This window comes from Pezoporus occidentalis, unplaced genomic scaffold (assembly GCF_034315485.1).
Source record: "Pezoporus occidentalis ecotype Australia unplaced genomic scaffold, CSIRO_AGI_Poc_V1 ctg11, whole genome shotgun sequence".
Lineage (NCBI taxonomy): Eukaryota > Metazoa > Chordata > Aves > Psittaciformes > Psittacidae > Pezoporus > Pezoporus occidentalis.
In genome coordinates, this window is record NW_026912886.1 from 11649835 (window position 1) to 11662030 (window position 12196).

Consider the following 12196-nt stretch of genomic DNA (forward strand, 5'->3'; position numbering starts at 1 on the left):
ATCTATGGTTTCAATAATGTGATTTCTTTCCTGATTTTTGCACCCTGTCAGGAAGGTTTTCTTGACTTTCAAGGTTAAGTTCAGTTGGCACCATGTAGCTTTTGTAAGCATAGCATAACTAAAGAAGCAGTGCCTGTTGCCATTTGGTAGGGTTGAGAAGCCCTCAAGAATGGAGATGAAATGAGAAAAGGACCAATATTGCCTTGCAAAATGGGAAACAACACTTTTTAACTGGTGTGATACTTTTTGGCCCCAATTCCAGATGGATTAGAGCCCCTGAAACATTATATTCCTCGGTTTTTTAGCTTGTGGAGAATTTAACCTGCCTGTGGAAATTAACATGTGCTCAGTCTCAGATGTGATTCCCTGTGCTGGGATTCCCAGAGCAGATCTGAGTCTGCCGCTACCCCAGCTGCCTGCTCTCCAGAGCAGCTCCAGCTCCCCTGTGACTTGCTTTCTGGCCTGACTAGGAGGGTGAATTGGCACCACAAGTAATAGAGCTGTCTGGAGGAAGAATGGCAAACCCTTGTAATCGCTGTTGAAACCCTGTATGCCTGCTGAAATGCTGCCTGTGTCTGCATCTGAGCTCTATTGAGACCCTGTTTGAGGGCTTTCAACATTTCTCCCAGAATCTGTCAAAGTCTAGGCTTTCAGCACAAAAATGCCATCTTTAGTTATGGAAAACATTGTAGTAATGATTCAAAAATGGCTTTAATAAGCTTTTCTGCTAAAAAAAAATCCATACCCCAAAAGAGGTCCATTAAGAACCCTCAAAGAACTGACGCAACTTTGAAATCTCCATATTCTGTTGGAAAATCCTCTTCTTGGTTTTTCCTTCAGTGGATTTCTCTGAAGCTGTTTATACATGCTGGGGAGGATGTTACTCTCCAGCTGTGAACATCAGCATCCTGCAGCTCCTGCCTTTCACATCACATGGAGCCTGGTTGAGCTGCCACTGGGCAGCCAACACTCAGCAAAGATGAGGCCAGGTTGTCTGGCAGGCCATATAATACAGGTTGTGTGAGTGACATGAATCATGTCAGTGGAAGATACCTGCTAATATGGCTAAACTTTGCTCCTGTGCTAGAACATTGTCTTGCAGAGTCCCTGGCTCTTGTTTAAAAGGCCAGGATAAATCTCACATCCTGCTTTCTTGGATAAAATAGAATCCTAAACCAACAAGAGCCTGTACTCAATGAGTGACCTGCCTGACCCAGGATGTCTGTTGTAGAGGCCATGGGCTTTTTTGGTGGGGTTTTCCCACAATAGGAGAACTTCAAATCAAAGCCCCTGCTCATAGAGATACAGAGCTGAAATTTCTCCCAACTGTTCAAGGAAGGAAGCTGGGTTGTAAGAGGAAAAGTGTGCCTTTGAGTCATGTTTCTTCTACTTCCTATAGCTATTTTTAAAGTTTACAGAAAGAAAAGAGAAAGAAAAAGTAAAACTTTAGGGTTGGTTTGTTTTTTTTTTTTTTTAAATCCAGCATAGCTAACTTCACCAGGAGCTTTGCCATTCATTTCAGTGGGAGCCCTTATCACAGTGTTTCATTTCTTCAGTTTGCCGCTAGCACTGCAAAGCCAACTGTGGTGTGTTTTGGCTTCACTGGAAGGTGTTGAACCCCACATCCTCTCTCACTGTTATTCCTCTCCCCAGGAGCTGAACAGTGACTTTCCACCTAGTTATAATCTTAGTCAGCTATAAGCTGACTTCATAGTTTATCAGTGAACAGGGCATGTTCCCTGCAGTTTCTGGACTGTGTCAGCTTGTATATTCCCTATCTTGTATAACCACATATGTTCATGTAGTGACAAAATGTCACTGTCTAAATGCAAAATATGCTCTGCATGGATGTAAAGGACCTCAAGATACAATGTGCTATAGTCATGCCTGTGGTGGTGTGGTTGTTTTGCTGTAGTAATCCAAAATCTGTGGGAGTGTTACTAGTACAGGAAACCTGCAGTGGGATGTATGAGGTCTGTGTTTGAAGAAAAGAAAACTTGTAGTTGTAAATGTCAAGCTTGTTGTTCTTTCGTGCCAAATGCTTTTTTATCTTCCAAAACCAACCCCTGTCTGCTCCGCATTGGACCTTCTCTGGGATTGAGGTTAGCAGAGTGGAAATCTGCGTCATTTTCATCCTGAGAATTGAGATGCTCAGTGAGATCCAGCTCATGGGGTTATATGATACATGAAAAATGCCATACCCTTAAATTCAGAGAAGGAAAGGATATTTTGAACCCTCATGGCTGAGAAAGAAAGCTTGTAATAAAGAACTAGAAATAAAAAAAGAACTGGAAAAAACCCAGTTCCTGGTTTCTGAAATTCAGGCCCACATAAACCCCTTTCTGTGCATATCACAAACTACTCCCCCGAGTAGTGTTTGCTGGAGGGAAAGCATCTTCCTCCCATCAGCACCCACCTCCCACATCTCACCTTGCCTGCAATGGGAGTGGAGTCATCACTGCCTGAAACCACTTGGAAATACAGGATAGATAAGAGCTGTTGTACCCAGGCAGCACCCTGGTCCCATCTGTTCAGGGGTGGTAGAGCCACCTTTGTTTGCTTGACTGTGGGTAATTTCTCTCCCCCTCCATAACTTGCTGACTGCTGAGGACATGCAGAGAAACCCACAGGAGCCAGCTCATCCCCATGTATGACCCGATGCTTATTTTTACCCAGTTGTAATATTTCTTACCTGTCCCATGCAGCAGATTCAAGGAAGTCGTGCAGGGGCCAGGCCTGCAATTCCATTTGTCATGTCAGACAATGCAGAAAATTGCATTGCAACACAGCAAACTACTAAATCACACGTAATTGCTCTGATAAGGGTTTAGGGAAGGTGACAACAACGAGGGATTTCTTTCATTTCCCAAGGTTAAACATCTTGGAGGTATTTGATTGCCTTCTCTTCACGTGCAAATAGGTGTTTTCTTCCCAGCTCTCTTCTGTGTAAAACAACTCACAGAAAAAGGTTTTAAAAGAAGTTTGCTTGTTTTCCTGCATGTAACTAAAGGAGGCTTGACAGTCTCATGTGTATGACACCGAGGCCAGCTCCTGTTGTGCTGGTCTTGCAGGAAGAGATGATCCTGCAAAGCAGGTCCCACCTCACTGCAGAAGGCAGATGCAGAACAGTGACTGTCCTGTGCTACACTGCAGCACAATGAAACACAGAGGAGGAAGGTGAGGCACTGGAATGGGTTTCCCAGGGAGGTTGTGAATGCTCCATCCCTGGTGGTGTTCAAGGCCAGGTTGGATGAAGCCTTGGGTGAGATGGTTTAGTGTGAGGTGCCCCTGCCCATGGCAGGGAGTTGGAACTAGGTGATCTTAAGGTCCTTTCCAACCCAACTATTCTATGATTCTGTTCTATTCTATGATTCTAGGAAAGAAGCCTTGGGTAGATGTCAGGCCTGGGTTCAGGTTGGTCCCAAACCCTTGCTCCTAGGAGAAGTACCCTTATCCCTAAGGCTGGTTGCCTCCTGTTTTGGTTCACTGATTTCAAAGCCAATGTTTTCAGTAATTGAAATCCATTTGTTTCCTCATGTGTGGAAAGCTACAAGTGTTTTGTCTGTGCAGGACTGTAAGAAAAGGCTATTGAAGCTGTTGGCTGCCCCCCCCCAACCATCCTCCAAAATAGCTTTTTTATTGCTGTGCAATATTTAAACTTCAACTAAAAACTGACAACAAATTAAGAGCACTGGAAGGATCTCATTGCTTGAGTTTTAACGAGCATATCTTGGTTTTCCTATGGCATTCTGGCTTCTAGCAGCCAAAAATAGGGCTGGCACATCAGAAGTGTGCAAGTAACTTGTCTTAAGGCTCACTTCCATTTCCCTCAGGCAATGGGTGCGGGGTGATGGCAGCCACCCATTTCCACGGGCTGCTGCAGTGATTTTTCTCCCCATGGACGCTTCAAATGCTGTGCAACTTCCTCTGAGCAAGTGTGAGCAGTTGCACTGAAACAGGTCACAGCACTTGGATGCTCTGTGTGCTGGTGGCTGGCTGGGCTCTAGGATAACACACTCCAGTGCACCAGGGGTGTCTCCGAGCATAGGAAAGTGGGGCAGCAAAGCCAGACAGGGTCTCCCAGCCTTTGGGAATGCTGTTGCCAAAGGTCAGAGCTGGAAATCCCACCCCACCCAGGCTGCTTTCCTTCATTGTCTCTGGCTTTATGTCCAGCTGTGGGGCTTATCTCAGAGGAAGGGTGGAGGTTTTCTACAGAGCTGATTCATTTCTGACTTTCTCACCATTGGGAAGAAGTGACCAAGTGGCCTCCTCGCAGCTCCAGCTGCTCCAGGTACTTCCTAATTGCCTGTGAGAAAGTCCTCAGGAGGCTGACCTGGGGGGTCAGTGAGCAGGGCTTCCAGGCAGGAAGGGGGATCTGGCTCCTGTTTCTCCCAGAGAGGCACAGCCCAGAAGTCATTTTTCTGATGTATATATCTCAGATATTGATATATGTATAACTTATAATTATAGAATATATACATTATATAATTGTCTCGTAAGACCTCACCTGGAGCATTGTGTGCAGTTCTGGTGTCCTCAGCATAAAAAGGACATGGAACTGTTGGAACAAGTCCAGAGAAGGGCCACTGGGATGATCAGGGACTGGAGCACCTCCCATATGAAGACAGGCTGAGAAAGTTGGGGCTGTTCAGCCTGGAGAAGAGAAGGCTGCGTGGAGACCTCATAGCAGCCTTCCAGTATCTGAAAGGGACCTACAAGGATGCTGGAGAGGGACTCTTCATTAGGGACTGTAGTGACAGGACAAGGGGTAATGGGTTAAAACTTAAACAGGGGAAGTTTAGCTTGGATATAAGGAGGAAATTCTTTCCTGTGAGGGTGGTGAGGCACTGGAATGGGTTGCCCAGGGAGGTTGTGAATGCTCCATCCCTGGAAGTGTTCAAGGCCAGGTTGGACAGAGCCTTGGGTGATATGGTTTAGTGTGAGGTGTCCCTGCACATGGCAGGGGGGTTGAAACTTGATGATCTTAAAGTCCTTTCCAACCCTAAATATTCTATGATTCTGTATAATTTGATATATATAATACATATAATATGTAATAAAATTATATATAATCACATATATATGAAAAATAAAGTGAAAGAAAACAAGTGGCTTAAGAAAATAAAAAGTCTGCAAGAAAGAGATAGGAAGGGAGAACATTAAGGAAAAAAGCTATTGTAAATCATGTCACTGGACGTAATTCACAGTTCATCTGCAATGTCCTTATTTGAGTTGTTACATTATTCTGCTTTATGTTCTGGTATTTTCAGTTCTTTGTACTGTGCTCTTTGGGCCCTCCTGAATAATAGGTGTCTGTGATAAAATAATTTCCAGTGGTTATTTATCTGACCCTCTGCATTGTCGTAGCTTTTCTATGGGTAGGGATTATTTCTCAATCTTCTTTTACTCTGGGCTTCAAAGATAGGAACTGTCGATTTTCCAAGGCTTTGCTTGCTAAGTGTTAATATGAAGTCCTGCTTCATCCCTGGAGGCTGGGCACAGCAGGTTACTTCAGTATGGGATATTTTATGAATAGTTTACAAAAAGTAGGTGGTGAAGGATTGTTTCCCACTTAAACTAAGAATTCCACTAAAGAAATGAAAACAGTCTTAAAAGTGATCTTAGGTTTGCAAGACTGAAAGCAGTCTTCCAAGTCATTGAGTCAGACATGGTATTTCCTAAAGCCTTTCATCCATTTATCAAATTTCATTAAATATATAGAGAGGGGTGGTTTTTTGTTTGATCAGTGGCTTCTCTGTGTGAAATATGCTCATTTTTTAATTTCTTTTCACTTCCTGAGTTTCTTTTAGGAGATCTTTAGTAAGAAAGAATTTGGTCCAAGACCTGACAGTTGTTTTCCCTTTTGCCAGTCAACATCATGCTAGTATTGCACCATGTATATGTTCAGTGGGGCAGAGAGGTGCAAAACAGGAGAGATACCTTTTCTTCCTGGAGCTTTTGAGAAAAGCAGGCCAAATTTATACTAATAATGGCGGTGTTTAAAATCCTATGCAATTTGTAAATGTGCATTTCCATGGTAACACGTAGGTAGTGAAGTAATCCTCAATTCATCATCTTCCATGAAATTCCAGCAAATATTCCTAAACATTCATCCTTTTCTAATCCCAGAGCTGTTGCCATGGAAATGATCAGATAAGATACAGGCCTGTAGGCAGATGGGTCTATAAAGGATGCTAAATCTTGGCCCATTGAAATCTACAGAATTATTTAGTATTTCTTATTTAAAAGCAACATAGCTGGCAGTGATTTTTCTCTTTTGATTGTTTCAAGATTAATTAACTCCCCAAAAGGCTTCTTTTTAAGTGACCCTTGTGAACTAAAAGTGGTTTTGGGCACAGTGTCACTCAGGTCTCTCATCTTCTCTAAGCTGAGCTGTTGTGCAGCGGAAGGGCTTTAACTGATCCTGCTTGCTGCTCCAGTGCTCCTGATCCTCTCTGCACACGTGTATAACTCAAATTCCCAGTGGCATTGCTTGCAGCATGGGTTTTAGGCCTGCTTTTCAGATATCTTATTCTGCAAAGGAGCTTATTTTTATTTTTCACCATTTATCAGAGCAAAGGACAGGATCCAGGAGATTACATCCAACACCCAGAGGTTCGTTGCTTTCCAGTGCATTACATTTCAGTTCCAAAAGCCGTGCAGGATGAGAGGTTTACATGTGCAGAAGCACCCTCTGAGCACTTTTTCAAGCTGGGCCATCTAGATGACTGTTAAAATAGGATTTGGTTTCCAAGTCTTTAAGTTGAATGTTCTTAAGTCACAAAGGTGTGTTGAAAGCTCTATTTCTTCTGTTTTCACTGAGAAATTTATATGTAAGAGGAGCCATTCATTTTTGTTTTGCCTTCTGAAATCGAATGGGAGAGTATTTCAAAGACACAAACCACTCTTAGGCACCAATTTTGCTGCCTTTCAATAAGGGCTGGCGATCCAATTCCCATAGACACCTTAGGCATTTTTCTGCAATGTTTCTTTATCTCTGTGCACACAAATACCCATAAATTAATCTGAGCAGAGAGCACCTGAATGCGAAGTTGTTCTTTTATTGTATTGGCTTTTAAACAAGTGTCTGGTAAGAGGCACCCATTTAGACAATTGCTATGGAAATAACAGGGGTTAAAGAGCCCACTGAAACAGCCGGTTTGTTATCAGGTTTTGGTGGAGGTTATCACCTTGTGTAAGATTGTGAACTTAAATTGTATGAGGCCACCTGGTGTAATGCATGAGCTGCTGAAGAGGTTGTGTTTCATCTCCTGTGCAATGTCCACCAGTGTAGCTGTGGTGGATTTCCTCCTTAAGGAAGGTCAAGTGGACATTCTCAGTCCTGAAGGACTAATGAGAAGTGGAGATAGACACCCACTTTCTCTCTGTATATACACCTTATAAACTTCATGCCAACAGGGATGGTTTAACTTGAGGACAGACAGAAAAGAGGAGAGTTCTGCGACTAAAAAGCAGGCGGAGGAGGAAGGACTCTGACAGAAGCTGTTCAGCACGTGAAACTCCAGGGAGAAGGGCAGAAAATATTACCAGCATCCATCAGTGTCTGCACAGTCTGTTCCTGCACCCCCTCTGCGGACTTTGCTCTCTGCTCTTCCCAGCATGGTGGCACTTTTGTTCTCATTATAGGGTGGAAATGACAGAAATTACACCCTCAGAGCCAATGCCTTGTGCCTACCAGAGCTGCTGGCAGGGGCAGCCCAGGACATGAGGCCTCAAAAAAGCCTCTGCAAATCAAAAGCTTCACTATTTGTATTCTTGTGGAGTGGTATTTTGAAGATTCCCCATAGATGACCTAGTAATGCCGATTAAAAAAAACTATGCAGCTCTTTACAGAGCTTAAAAAAATCAATATCAGCAGCTCTGCCTGGGCTTTAGTCATTCACTGGCACTGTTTATTGCCTAATAATACTGCATGGATTGCAGCTCCTGTGCCAAGCACACCACAGCCTGGGAGGGAAAAGGGGAGGGGGGGAATAAATGTAGTAAAATCTCACATGAGAATGGCATGTGTGACAGCCAAGTGGCCTCCACAAGCAAATCTGGTCAGTCCAACCTCCCCTCACAAAGAGGTTAATGGCAATTATACCCTGCATTTATATGGTGCCCTAAATTGAAGGGACACATGGCTCCCACTTATACTTTTCCAGCTTTAGCTTATGGATGGGGAAGGAAGGTCAGGAACAGCTGAGTCACAAAAGTTCGTGACCATTGGCAGGAATTGGGCCCAGGTGTCCTGGGCTCTGGCCTGCAGCTGTAGTTCAATATATGATATTTATCTAGAGACAACCAAGAGAGTTTGAGATGGGGAGGGTTGATGAAGATGGAGGGCAGGGGGTGATGGGCATGGTGGGAAGAAAGGAGGGAGAAAAGAAAGAGGCAGCAGAGTAGTATGCAATTGGAAGGAAAGTTTCTCGTGTCTTTAGATTAGAGGTCAGAGGAAGAAAGGAGCTTGGATTAGCAGGGGAAAAGATACGGACTAGAATACAGAAGGAAAGATTGAGATGATTCTTAGCAATGGTGCTATAGAGCAGACACAGCATAGATTTCCTACTGCTGTATCCAAAGGAGAGCTCCAGTTCCTGTACCTTCGTAACTGCTCCTGGAGCTCACTAAGATGTGAGTAGGACACCATCAGAGACTCCCATGTTACTGCAGGAATGCTGAATCCCCTGTGGAAAAGGGAGACAGTTTGTCTAAAGACTCAGACAACAACTGAGTCTCTGCCATTATACTCTAAGTAGCAAACTGCTGTGATTTCAGCAAGACTGAAGTTCCCAAAAATATCCCCTTGGCTAGGCCTGGCCATAATTGCATTGATTTGTACATGTGCAAAAAAAATAAATAGATGAAAAGACAAGTATGAAACAGGTGCCCTCATGCAAATGAAAGGATGGGGAAGCAGTGAAATTTGTCTGGCTCCTTTCCCTTCCTTTCCCTTTAAAGATACTTACCTGCTTGCAGCAGTCCTCTCCAAATGCCACTTGGTGATCTGCTAGGACTTTCAAAGTAGCTGGAGCTGCTGCAGACTGAAATGTGCCTTTGTCCCTGCAGTGCCTGACCCCTTTCTTTCCCAGGGCTTGGAGAAAAAGGCAACGTTTCTTATTCTCACCTTTCTCTTCTGCAGACACTGAATTTTATCATCAGCTTTCAGAAAAGCTTGTGGTTTTGTCTTTAATTGTTGCTAGTGATAATCTGTTGCTTTCTGTCTCCTCCTCTGTATGTTTTGGGGAGAGCTGCTGCTTCCTTAAAGCCTCTGACACAAAGAGATGAAGGTGTCATTACATCATGTTGAATTAGGGGCTGGGAGAAGCATTGAACCACAAATGCCATCACTGCCCATGGATGGACAGGTACCTGTCCCCCACCTGCCACCAAGACATGGTTCTTCCACCATATGCTCAGTGTCAAGCTTCATTCTGAAGCGAGGATGTTCAGTCAGATGAAGTTAATAACCAGGGCTGATAACTCCCCCAAAACCACAAGGACTTGCTGGAGGGTCCTGATTTTCCTTCTCTTTAACCCAAGAGACAGAGGAGAGGGCGCGAGTGCAGCCGTTCCCGAGGGAAATAGAGGAGCTCATTATTAGAAATTTGGTTCCTTCCTACCGGGAAGACATTGGAACAATTGTGATTTTTGCCATTCTTCTTTTGTCAGAGCTTGGCGCTATTGAGAGTGCTGAAGAAATGCCTGGAAATACAGTCAGGGTAACAAACAGCAGTCTCAGAGGTGTCCCTTGGCTGGGGGTTATGGCAGCTTCACCGCTCAAACTTCTTCCTACAATGAGTCCTTATGCTGACACAGAAGCACCTGCACTGGGAGGGAGAAGTCTCCTTCTCTCATCTGGCAGCTAACTGTGAAAGAGAGCAGCTGAGAGAAGCTCCCAATATCTACTGCCCATCCATTAGAAACCCATTGCTCTGCAAGATCTTTGTGTCATGCTCCACACCAGCCGTGTACAGACCAGAGATCTTCCTTGGGTATTACTGGGTGAACTTCAGATAATGAAGATGCTTGAAAAGATGCTGTAAACAGTTTACAGGAATAAAAGAAAGGAACTGAGCTCTTCAAATAAAATAGCCACTGAAGGGAATAAAATTGTTCATTAATTTATTTCAGGTTGAACCCTTATACAAGTTTGTGCACTTATATTGCCTCACAGGATCTTTTCAAGCATCATCAGTTCTCATCTAACAGGAAGCACATTTCTACCAGTGCTGGAAAGCCTGTCCCAGCTGCACCAAAGCATTCACGGACCACAGCTGATTTTACATTGCAGTCTCCATCCACATCCAGTACTTCTGCTGCTCCTCAGCTCCTGATCATTTTCTGTTTCTGCTGCTGTTGTGTTCAGACCTCTTCTCTAAAGGTAGCAGAGCATCTGTGGACAGCCTGTACTGGTCAGAGCTGAATTGCTCTGGAAGAGGGTCTGAAGGACCAGTCTGGCTCCACTCAGGTGCTGCAGATAACTGGCAGCAGTGAGGGTATGAGCTTCCCAACCTAAAGGAGGCTCACCTGAAAGTGTCCTCTCTGCCTACTCACCATGAGCATCCTGCAGATGCATTTGCTTCCTGCTGATGAGTAAAAACTACTGATAGCAGTTCTCAGGTTCTCCAAGCACAACCTTCCTTCTCCCTGAGAAAGTCACCTCCTAGTTCTTACAATACTTTCCAGGAGTTCAACATCCTGACACATCCCTTCTAGCAAAGAAAAATGCTTAATATGCAAAACCCCTACACCAGCATTTTGAGAACATTTTCCAGTACAATAAATAAAAGTAGAAGGAAATATCCAATATCTGATAAAATGGGCCCAGCCTGTCAGTGTTTCTGCCCTAAAACAATCAGTCATACCTGGAAGCTGAGCTCCCATGAAAGGCAATTGCATCTTTGTGTTGGTAATGCTTTTTGTCATTGCAGTCTGTCTTTAAGGTACCTCTGGCCCACGTATGGCTGGTTTAACATAATCTCTTCTGATAGCAAGTAGGAATTTTAGCTGTAGTCAGAAAGGTTTGACAGTGTTGCTTTCATCTTTGTATCATCCATGTTAAAGATATAAGCAGAATAATATCATGAACAATACATCAGCTGGGTTATATTGTCACAAGGAATTCAAAGAAGACAGTATCACTTTCTGATGACACTGTCATTAAATCCAGCTACCCTGCAGCATGATTAGTGCAAACACAGACAAAGGCAACACCGAAGATAACAAAATGAACTATCAATATCTACTCTTTGAGTAATTCTGAGTCATCACTGATTATCAGGGAAGGAAACAAGGAAGACCAAATTGATTTATGCTCCAGATGCAACATACTCTGCCAAAATCAGGCTAGTGTAACGTTGCTGTCCTCTGAAATGTCTGCAGTGGCTGTACATCAAGGAAGACTGGATTAGAGTGTTTTGAGAAATTGGTGCTTGCCAAAAGGCAGCAAGATAGAAACTGGGAAAGGCACTATTTTGCTTTGTGGTGTGATGTTTTATAAGTTCCCTTGGAAACAGTTTGGTGTTTGACATCTGATGCTCTCTAAATACGTCACTGTGTTTGTGGCATTTTGAGAGAAAACCTGTAATCATCATGATCTCTTTAATGCACCACAATGAGATTTGACTGTAGCAATAAATCATAACTCATCCTATTCTATTTTCATTGATTTAGGTGGAATAAGGGCTTTGCCCAAAGGAATAAAACCACACAAATAGTTTGTTAGCTTCCAATCACCTCTTTCTCTATTCATTGCTACTTTTCTTTTTCCTTTCATGACTGGTCATGGAAGGTAATTGAGTAATTCTGGTGCAGGATTCATGTTCTTCTTCTTACACGTGAGAAAACTATTTGTGTTTTATTTGAAAGGAGATTAGCAGGAGTTACTTCTTACCAAATACGTAGACAATGTGATACTGTCTTTGTCTCCTGATTGACAGAGAATAAGGTATAATTTTTGACTTTCAGATACAAGTATTTCCAGCTGTATCAAAATCTGCTTGCTGGGAGGCTCTGTGTGCATGTAGTGCTCCAGGGAGAGAGACCATGAAATGACATAGCTTCTCCCCTTATCAGCTTTACCTGCGTGTCTAAGTTTGTCCCTGCTGTCCATGTCACAGCTCTGTACTTGCAGACATTTCAGAGAGCTGTTGGGGAAATACCAGGGTGCAATAACAGAATTTTGCTTCCA

General features: G+C 43.5%; 1 protein-coding gene across 1 annotated transcript in view; it reads left to right on the forward strand.

The window, feature by feature from the left end:
• The first annotated feature begins 3754 nt into the window (after window positions 1-3754).
• The window catches only part of SLCO3A1 (solute carrier organic anion transporter family member 3A1), a 191723-nt gene continuing 183281 nt past the window's right edge, over window positions 3755-12196 (forward strand). Inside the window, exon 1 of the mRNA XM_062631055.1 lies at window positions 3755-3959. The gene's annotated coding sequence lies outside the window, so the exon portion shown is untranslated. The remainder of the gene's footprint in view (window positions 3960-12196) is intronic.